General features: G+C 41.9%; 1 long non-coding RNA gene across 1 annotated transcript in view; it reads left to right on the top strand.

Annotated features, from left to right (window-relative positions):
* Positions 1 to 2,084: 2,084 nt before the first annotated feature.
* The window catches only part of LOC121933004, a 152,843-nt gene continuing 144,551 nt past the window's right edge, over positions 2,085 to 10,376 (top strand). The window contains exon 1 of the long non-coding RNA XR_006104443.1: positions 2,085 to 2,224. This is a non-coding gene — a long non-coding RNA (uncharacterized LOC121933004). The remainder of the gene's footprint in view (positions 2,225 to 10,376) is intronic.

The following is a 10,376-nucleotide window of genomic DNA, read 5'->3' as shown; positions in this document are numbered from 1 at the left end:
TCTTTCTTTCTTTCTTTCTTTCTTTCTTTCTTTCTTTCTTTCTTTCTTTCTCCTTGCTATTGAGAAAGAAGATGCCCATGGCTGTACAGTATGGATGCTCAGGGACTGTATTAGGAAACTCTCTTTGTCTTGCTTAGACTGGTGCTGTTTTACTAACATGAGTCAGATCCTACTCCATTTCTTGGGCTCTTTTTCGAAGCAATGGCTTTCCAAAGTAGGACAATCTCCTGGTTTCTTTTTTTCTGTTCATTTTCCTGTTTTCTGTTCATTCAGTTCACTCAGGACAGGGCTGCAATTGCATTAGGAGAAAAATACAGGTTGGAGAATTATGCTTAGGCCAATGTAGATAGAGGACTGGGTGCTGGTATTATTACTATTACTATTATTATTGGAGAGATCTTGTAGCACCTCGAAGACTCACTGAAAGAACAGAAACATTGGACAGGGAGCTTTAGACTTCACTCTACTTCCTCCGATGTTTTTGCTTGGAGTGGAAGCCAAGGGCAATATATATATATATAGAATATTCCCACATACCTATGGCATATAATAGTCTGTCCCTTGCACTCCACCAAAAGCATCTGAGGAAATAGACTGAAGTCTAGGAAAGCTCCTGCTGCCAACTACTTTCTTTCAGTGAGTCTCCAAGATGCTGCAAGATCTCTCTACAGACTGATATGTGTGTGTGTGTATCTGTACCTCTGTGTGTGTGTGTGTGTGTGTGTGTGTGTGTGCAGATACACACAGAAACCCACACACTGATCCACCGGTGTGTAGGTGACATTTACAACGATCCTAAAAGAGAGAAATCCACCCAAAAATTATGCCTTCATGAGGCCAGACCTTAAAGGCACAATGTGCTTGTTGAAAGAAAGCTTTCGAAGCTCCACTGGCTTCTTCTTCAGGCAACCAAACAGGGAGGGAAATGGAGATGTTAATAAGAGACAAGCTGCACTCTGTTGCTTCTGTCCTTAGTTCAATGAGAGAGAGATTGAAGTCTGTCAGTCAGTCAGTCTCTTGGGATCTAAGTGTCCAATGGCTTTCCAAAAAGGCACCAGCAGCAAACTTTCCCTCCAGATGCCCAGTTCCCTTCTCTGGTTCCCTACTGGCCCCCAACAGGATCCCATCCATCATCCATCCATCCATCATCTATCATGCCTCCCCATCTTCTCTATAGGATCAAATCCTCAGTATAAGATGAGATCCTCCCAAATCTCCCCCTAAAAATGCCCCCAAACCCCTCTCCAACACCATTAAATCTGCAAAGACTATTAATATCAATCCATGTATTTATTTAGCTATTTTTAATTTTATTTTTTGCAGCAAGTAACATACAAAACAACCATCACATTTTGTTGTCCAAATCTACATATTTACAATGGGCTTCCTCTAGTTCATATAAAGCTTTCTTTCTTTCTTTCTTTCTTTCTTTCTTTCTTTCTACCCCTTAACGATTCTTCTGTATATTTAAAACCTAGCTTAGTTGATGTGGATCCCTCGATCTCAATTCCTACCAGGACAAAATTTAAGAATGGGATTGTGTAAATTTTAAGTATGTATTTGATGGTGTATTTCTGAGTTGCAACCCGCCTCCATCCTTTTAGGAGAGGTGGGATATATACATAAAATGATGATGATGATGATGATGATGATGATGATGATGATGATGATGATGATGATGATGATGATGTGCTAGATGAAAAAGACAAAAGGTACATCAAGGCAGAATAGGACTGGGCTCCAATACTACAATGCTACTGTATTGGAGCCCAGCAGTCCTCTTCTACCTTGATGTACATGTTTGTCTTTTTCATCTAGCAGTTAACATATATCCATCCTCCTCCTATCAAGTCATTTATATAGATGTAGATCAGAGAAGAAGGGGAAAGGGGAATAGATGTAGATGTAGGCTTTGGTCCCCCACCTCTGCTTCTCTTAAGCATCTCTTTGCCCAAAATGACAGTTCCCTGCATCTTCTTCCTCTCCTCCTCCTCCTCTCTGGCTTTTTTGTGCAAGGCAGCAGCACAAGAGCTCCAGGTTCATTGAGAGAAGAGAGAAAGGAAGGAGGGAAGGAGGGAAAGGAGGAGAAAAGGCCCTCCCTTTGTGGGTGGGGGGCTCTCATACAGAGACACACTTCGCCCACCAGAGCCATCCAGGCAGAAGAAGGAGAAGGAGCAGCAGAGGAGGGAGCAGCAGGGATCCTGGCCCTCCTCGCCTCCCCAAGGTAAGAGGGAGCCCTCTTTGCCCCACTTTGGGAGATTTACCCCAAATTGTTGAGGGGCTTTTTTTTAGGGGTGGGGGATAAAGGTCCCCTGGATGGGGCACTTTTTGGTCTCTCTGGGTGAAGGGGCTTCCAAGGGGGTTTGGAAGAGGGGAAAATAAAGGAAGGGATAGCACTGGAAGGGAAGGAAGAGCTGGAAAGAACAAGGGCTCAGGAGGTTGTAATGCAATTGTGCAGAATTGTAGAGTTGGAAGGGACCACAAGGGGCACTGTGTAATGTAGTCCGTCTCCCTGCCATGCATGACGGAAGGGATCACAAGGAGCATCTAGTACAACCCTCTGCCATACAGGTCTTTCTCCTTAGACCTGGTTGTGTATCTGTGTGTGTGTGCGTATGTGTGTATATATGCGTGTGTATGTGTATATATACACACACACTCATATATATATATGTGTGTGTGCGTGTATGCGTGTGTATGTGTATACACACACACACACACTCATATATATGTACACACACATGTACCTAGGTATATATCTATATATTTGTGTATGTGTGTGTGTGTGTGTGTGTGTGTGTGTGTGGTCTAGATAAATACACACACATAATATGTATATATGTATGTATTTATATCTATATATCTATATCTTGGGCATGTCAAAGCTTCCAAATGGTTGCAAATAAAAATTCTGCGTATGAAAACAATGGGAGGGGACCCAGGGCTTGGGGTCCTTCTGTGCCCTTGCCCTCTTCCCTCTGGCCCCATTGCAGCCCTATAATGCCCATGCATTACAGTCTGTCCAAGGGAATCGATGGGAAGAATAGCTCCATTCATTCCTATGGAGCAGGGGAAGGACCGTTTGGGAAAGCGGAGTCAGGGAAGCTTTTGGTGGAGCAGCCCTATATTCATTGGGATGGATCGTCAAATCCAGCGTTGCTTCGGATCCAGTCCAGTGCCCTCTTCTTGTCTTGAAGTCTTGCTGGCAACCCTAAGGATCCAGGGGGCTTTTCCTTGGCAAGGTTTGCCCAGAGGAGGCTTCTTAATCTGAATTGATTTCATTTCATTGGTATATGCCGCCTTTCTCCCAAGGCGGCTCACAGACCAAAAACAACAACAACAACAAAGCAACAACACTTAAAAATGCCAATCAAACTCGAAACCATCTACATCAATATATATATATATATATATATATATATTGCACCAAAAATAATAAAAAGAGTACTAAAAACCCACCTAAAAACCCAAAATTTAATTAAAATATGCTAAAAAAAGAAAAAAGCATAATAATAAATTTATAGTAATAATAATAATAATAGTTATTTATTTATTTATTTTGTTTCTATGCCGCCTTTCTCCCGAAAAGGGACCCGAGGCGGCTCACCGTATAAAACGCATCCCAACCAAACGTCTAAAAGACGGTTATAAATCAACCTCATTGAAACAAACGAGTGAGTTAACGTTTAAGGGCTCAAGGAGGTCCATTGAATGCCTTCCTCCGAGGCTGAGAGAGTGTGACTTTCGCAAGTTTTGTGCAAGTTTTCCAGGGGAGGGATGTGGGTTTGAATCCTGCTCTCCCAGAGCCCTAATCTCACCCTCAAATGCCACATGCATCTCTTTTGGGTGTGTGTATTTGTGTGTGTGTGTGTGTGAGAGAGAGAGAGAGAGAGAGAGAGAGAGAGAGAGAGAGAGAGAGAGAGATCCGCTTCAGGTGCCTCCTGGGGAGAAAGGCGGCATGCAAAACGAAATCGGAGAAACGAAGAAATGAAATCAGTGAAATGAAAAAGTGAAATGAACTAAATAGATAGGGAAAGGCGAGGAGGAGAAGAGCCTGGGTTGCTGGCAAAGGGTGCACATGATGCAAATGGTGTGCCTCTCCACACAACACACACAACACACGACACACACAACACAACTTGCATCTGCAGCCCCTTCCCTCCCCTCCCTGGAGCCTGGGTTTATGGCAAAGAGTGCAATGGGTGCAAAGGGTGTGCCTCTCCCACACAACACACACAACTTGCCTCTCTGCATCCCCTTCCCTCCCTGGAGGCGACAGTAAGAGTCCCAGCAAAAAGAGGGACAAAAGAACGTGGAAGTAGTAGTTAAACTGCGAAGCACGTCCTCCGCCCGAAAGGAAGAAAAGGAAAGGAAGAATGCATGGGAAAGAAAGGGAAGAAGGAGAGAGGAGAGAGGAGAGGAAAGGAGGGGAAGGGGGCTTTGCCTTGTTGGAGTCTTCATTGCAGCCTGAAAGGAATCAGGAAAGTAATTCAACAGGAAAGGTTTCCAAACCAGGATGGTCCTGAAGGTAGAAAAGTGTGAACTTTCAACAGGATATTCTCATCATCATCATCATCATCATCATCATCATCATCATCATCATCATCAAACTAAGGGGAAATATTCAGAAGAAAAGAGGAGGAGAAGGAGGAGTATTAATTATTATTATTGTATTATTATTATTATTATTATTATTATTATTATTATTAAACTGAGGGGAAATATTGAGAAGAAAAGAGTAGAAAGAGTAATTAATATTAACTATTATTACTATGCTATCATTATTATTAATATTAAACTGAGAGGAAACATTGAGAAGAAAAGACGAGGAGAAGGATGATTATTAATTATTATTATTGTATTATTATTATTATTATTATTATTACTAAAATGAGGGGAAATATTGAGAAGTAAAAAGGATAAGGATTGTTATTATTATTATTATTAAACTAAAGAAGGAGGAGAAGGAGGAATATTAATTATTATTGTTCTATTATTATTATTATTATTATTATTAAACTAAGGAGAAATATAGAAAAGAAAAGAGGAGGAGAACGAGGATTATTAATTATTATTATTGTATTATTAGTAGTAATAGTATTAAACTAAGGGGAAATATCGAGTAGGAAAGAGGGGGAGAATTGTTATTCATTATTATTATTTTAATAATGATAATTAAGGAGACATATCATGAAGAAAAGAGAAAGATAATAATCATTAATTTTATTCTATTATTATTATTAAGAATAAGAAACATCGAGAAAAAAGAGGAGAATTATTATTAACTATTAGCATTATGGTATTATTAATATTATTAATGTTAAACTACTACTAATATTAATAATAGCATAATACTAATAGTTAATAATAATTCTCCTTCTCCTCTTTTTTTTCTCGACATGTTTCTTATTCTTAATTTAATAATTAAAATTTGAAAATTAATTTAAAAATTAATTTAAAAATTAAATTGAAGGGAAATCTCGATAAGAGTCTGAGGGATCCTCCTCCTCCTCCTCTTTTCCCCCTCGATATTATTATTAATATTAGTGTTTCCTAATCCATTTTGCATCTTAATCCTCACAACATAAACCTTATTGTTACAGTGGAAAGGCGTTTCGAGATGGTTTTCTCTTGCTTTTCTCTTAAAGTAAAACAGGACCGAAATGGCGATGAGCAAAAGGTTGAATAGGATGCTTCCCATCCCAAAATGTCCATCTTCACAATATTCACAATTGAATGGCACTCAGCCATTGGGGCTTCTTCTCCTTTCCCCTTCTTCCTTCAGCATCCCTTCCTAGCTCCCTTTTAATCCCATTTCTTCTCCTGGAATTACAGCTCATCCTTTACAGAAGAACAGTTATCACACAACATGGTCTTTCTTTTTTATTCTGTTGTATTTTTATCTTTTGCAATGTATAAAGGAGCAGGTCTATCCCAAGGTAGCCCCGAATTGGGAAGAAAGCAAATGTCCAAAGGATTGCGGAAAGGAATGGGGAAATGGTTGCAGAAGCTCCCTTAAAAATCAAGGAGGCGGATTGGAAAAGGCAAAGGCAAAATCCTGGATGAGAAAGAACTGCCCTCCAAGGTCCAACGCAGGGAGGCCTGAAGAAAGACAAGGGGAAAGTGAGATATATATATATATATATATATATATATATATATATATATATATATATATATATATATGAGTGTATGTATATATTAAGGAAGAATACACAGACACACACATATATATATTCCTTAATATATAAATTCAAAGAACTATAAGCAAGAAAAAGTAAGATGCTTATAGTTCTATACACACACACACACACACACACACACATATGTATATACACATACACACACATCTATCTATCTATCTATCTATCTATCTATCTATCTACTTCCTGTCTATCACACACACACACATATATATATAATTTCCTTAATATATACGTATATTAAAATAACTATAAGCATATTTTCCTTTTTTTGCTTAGACCTGCCTAAACAAAAATACATATATTATGTGTGTGTGTGTGTGTGTGTGTGTGTATACACACACACACACATATATTTTTTTTTTTTATTAAAGAACGATAAGCATCTTCTCCCTGCATTACACCTTGGACGATATTACCTTATTTCTGGCTATTTGCAATAATAAATGAATATATAGATAAAAATCTATTTGGAAAAAAAAATACATGAATTTTTTTTTGGGGGGGGGAGTTAAAAAACAAAGAGGGAGAAAGAGGAGTCGTGAGAAAGGAAGGAAAACAGGAAAATCAGAAAGAGAGAGGGATCCCAGGATCGAAGGTCTAAATATTATCCCATATTAATTCAACACTCAGGATCTCGGTGTCACTTGGGTTAGTATATAAAACGGTTAAAGCACACACACACACACACAGAGTGAGGTCTTGATCTAGTCAAAGAGGAGCCTGGCCTTCCAAGGGTTAAACCCATTCATTGCTCATGAACTTGGCCTGTCTGTCTGTCTGTCTGGAGTTTGATGGATGGCTAGACCCCTCTGGCAAGTTCAGGCCCCCCCTTTCTTGGGCGACCCTGGGAAAACGGGAGGGGGGAAAGGAAGGGGAAAGTGTGGGGAGGGAGGAGGTGAAGCCTCCCAATTCCTCCTGCCCCCTTTCTCTGCCCCACATCCCTCCCTCCTACTAGGAGCAAAGGGAGAGGAAGAGTGCATGGAAGCCTTGGAAGCCTTGAAGCTTCATTCTTTGGAGGGGGGGACCTTATGTGTGTGCCTATAGGAGCCCTTTCCTGGGCTAAACAGGCCCTCTTCTCTCCCCCCTGTTGTTGCTAGCTGCCCTGGAGTAGACTCTGAGTACCTCGTGGATGAGGCATCTCCAAAAAGCCCTCTCTTCCACTGCCTTGTCCAGATCCTACAAGCCTTTGCCCACGCAAGACCTGGACAGTGGAGGAAGCAGGCAGAAAGAAAATCAACTCATTTTCATGATTAGGAAAACAACAACAGTAATGTTAGGAAAGGTAGAGAGGAGAAGAAAGAGTGGAGGAAAGAGAGGGAGAGTGCTTAGAATACAGTGGATATCCAAGAAGACCAACAGATTGGGTCTTTCAACAGATCAGACCAGGGTTCTCCTTGGAAGCGAAGGTGATCAAGTTGAGACTATACTACTTTGGACACACAACTGAGAAGGCATGGATCACTAAAGAAAACACTAAGGCTAGGAAAGGTAGAAGGGAGAAGAAAGAGAGGAGGTTTGTTTGTGGTTTGTGGTCCTCCTCTCTTTCTTCTCCCCTCTACCTTTCCTAGCTTTATTGTTTCTTTTTAGTGATCTTCTCGTTCTGTGTCCAACTTGATCTTCTCTGCTTCCAAGGAGAGCCCTGGTCTGATCTGTTCAAAGACCCAATCTGTTGGTCTTCTTTGCTGTCCACTGTATCTTCAGCCCTCTTCTCCAGCATATTTCAAACGAGTTGGTTTTCTTTCTGTCTGCTTCCTTCACTGTCCAGATCCGGCATCCCTATACTGTATGGGGATGATGGGGAATACAGTGGCCTGGGCCATTCTGACTTTAGTCCTCAGTTGTTTGTCTTTGTTCTTCAGGATCTTGTCCAGTTCTGTCATAGATGTGTCTCCCTCTAACCATCAACACCCCAAAAAATTCCTCCAGGCATACGTTCTTGGAGCAAAATGAGGATGTATTTCAGCACCTGGACAGCAGCCATAGTTGGGTAAACTTTGGCTGTCAAGGCAAGGCTTGGGCCTTTGACTTCCCTCACGAATGGAGTGAGAAGGAGAAGGGGAAAGGCAGATCCAAGCCTATTTTAGCAACATCATTTTGTTGTCCTATTTTCCCCACATATGAAACAAACTGTCATCATTTTACTTACGAAGAACATCCCAACTGTCCTTAGGATGAAGTCCTGTCTCCCTCTCCAGTCCCAGTTTTGGTTGATGCAGCCCAGAAAGGCTCAGCAAGATGGTTGGTGTTGCTGGGCTGCCCCAGATGTGAAGGCTGCACACACTGTTCCAGATGTTGTTGGAGTGCAGCACCCAGAGTCCTTCGCCACTGGCTTGGGACCAGTAAATGGTGCACTTCAACAACCCCTGAAGGACAGAGGAACAAGGAGAAAGAGATAAAGGGATCTTTCTCTGTGGCTGATTGATGGGGAAATCTTGATGAAAGTTCTGCCACAGTTAAGGTTTGAGGACAGGGTTTAATCCCAAGTACCCCCCATCAATCCCAATCCCAACCCCACCTGAAGGAAAGTCAAAGGCAACAGGTAACAGGTAACAGTCCACCATCTACCTACTCTTCCATCTCTTCTATTTAAGATGGCTGGATGGATAGAAAGGGAGGCTGAAGGATGGAGGAGTAGGAGTAGGGGTAGTAAAGGTGACCATGCACCCCTTTGCCTCCAGAGCCACACAATTAGGAGCAAAGAGGGCTGCCTTTTGCATCCATCTCCAAGCCAATACTCTTTCCTCTTCTCTTTTTCTGCTCCCTTTTTGACCTTCCTAGGCATTTGCCCCACAACCTCAAACACCCAAAGGCTTAAAACCATCCCTTTATCCCTCCCCTGATGCTGCTTTCACTAAAAGAATGTCACCAACCATCACCACTATTATTATTATTATTATTATTATTATTATTAACAGTAGTATTAGTATTATTAAAGACAAAGGGTTCAGACTGGCCTTTTATCCCTCCCCTAAGGCTGCTTTCTCAAAAGGAATGTTACCAAACACCGCCATTATTATTATTATTATTATTATTATTATTATTATTGGCTTACACATTGTAAACTGCTCAAGGAGTGCTAGTTCACTGATGAGCAGTATAGAAATGTACTTGCTATTATTATTATTATTATTATTATTATTATTATTGCTAAGGACTTCAGATCAGCCTCATCCCTCCCCCAAGGCTGCTTTCTGAAAAGGAATGTCACAACCATCACCATTATTATTACTATTACTATTATTATTACCAGAGGCTTCAGATCAGCTCCATATCCCTCCTTTAAGTCTGCTTTTTCAAAAAGAATGTCACCAACCACCACCACCACCACCACCACCACCATTATTATTATTATTATTATCACTATTGATATTAATATTCAGGTTTACCTGCCCAGAAAGCCTTCCTGTAGCTCTCCCAGTTTTTCCAGGGGGTTTCTGAGGACTGGTGTGGGGATGCGTTGGGGAGAGCATTGGTTGACTGATGGGGTTTTTTTTGGGGGGGGGGGGGTTGGTTGGCATTATGATTCTTGTTCTAGATCTGCTTGGACAGCTTTGAAAGGGCCGTCCTTAGCTGGAGCCTATCAGAGGCTGAATATGATATATTTTTCCCTTTTTAATTGGAGAGCCATCAAAGTCTTAATTATGGGTTGAGACTGAGAGAGAGGAAAAGGAGGGGTAGAGAAAAAGAGAGAGAGAGAGAGAGAGAGAAGCTGCGAGTGCTACTGGAGGCTTTGCACCCAAGAGCTCCCTCTTCCCCCCCCCCTTCCCCCTTCCCCTCTTTCTGTTTCTCTTCCTCCCTCCATCCCTTCTTCCTCCTGGCTCCTCCTCCTCCTCTTCCTCCAGTCTCCTCGGATTGGCTGGAGGAAGACGCCGAGGCTCTGACCTCACTCTGGCTGCCAGCAGAAGGAGCTCCTTGCAAAAAGGGACCAGAGCCTTTGGAGCTGCTTCAGAGCAGCATCAACAGCAGCAGCATCGTTGCTTCCAAAGACGCAGAGCCAGCGATGGGCTTCATGATGGAGGGGAAGGAAGGGAGGGGGGGAGGGAGGGACCATGGAAGCAGCCTCCGCAGCAACAGCAGCAGCAGCAGAAGCCCAAGCAAGGCATCAGGGAGGAAGCTGCGCAGCCTTGGGCAAAGGAGCCCTCCTGCCTCCCTTTGCCTGCCTTCCATCGA

The sequence above is a fragment of the Sceloporus undulatus genome, chromosome 6 (assembly GCF_019175285.1).
Source record: "Sceloporus undulatus isolate JIND9_A2432 ecotype Alabama chromosome 6, SceUnd_v1.1, whole genome shotgun sequence".
In the NCBI taxonomy this organism is placed as follows: Eukaryota; Metazoa; Chordata; class Lepidosauria; order Squamata; family Phrynosomatidae; genus Sceloporus; species Sceloporus undulatus.
This window is presented reverse-complemented; position numbering and strand designations above follow the sequence as displayed.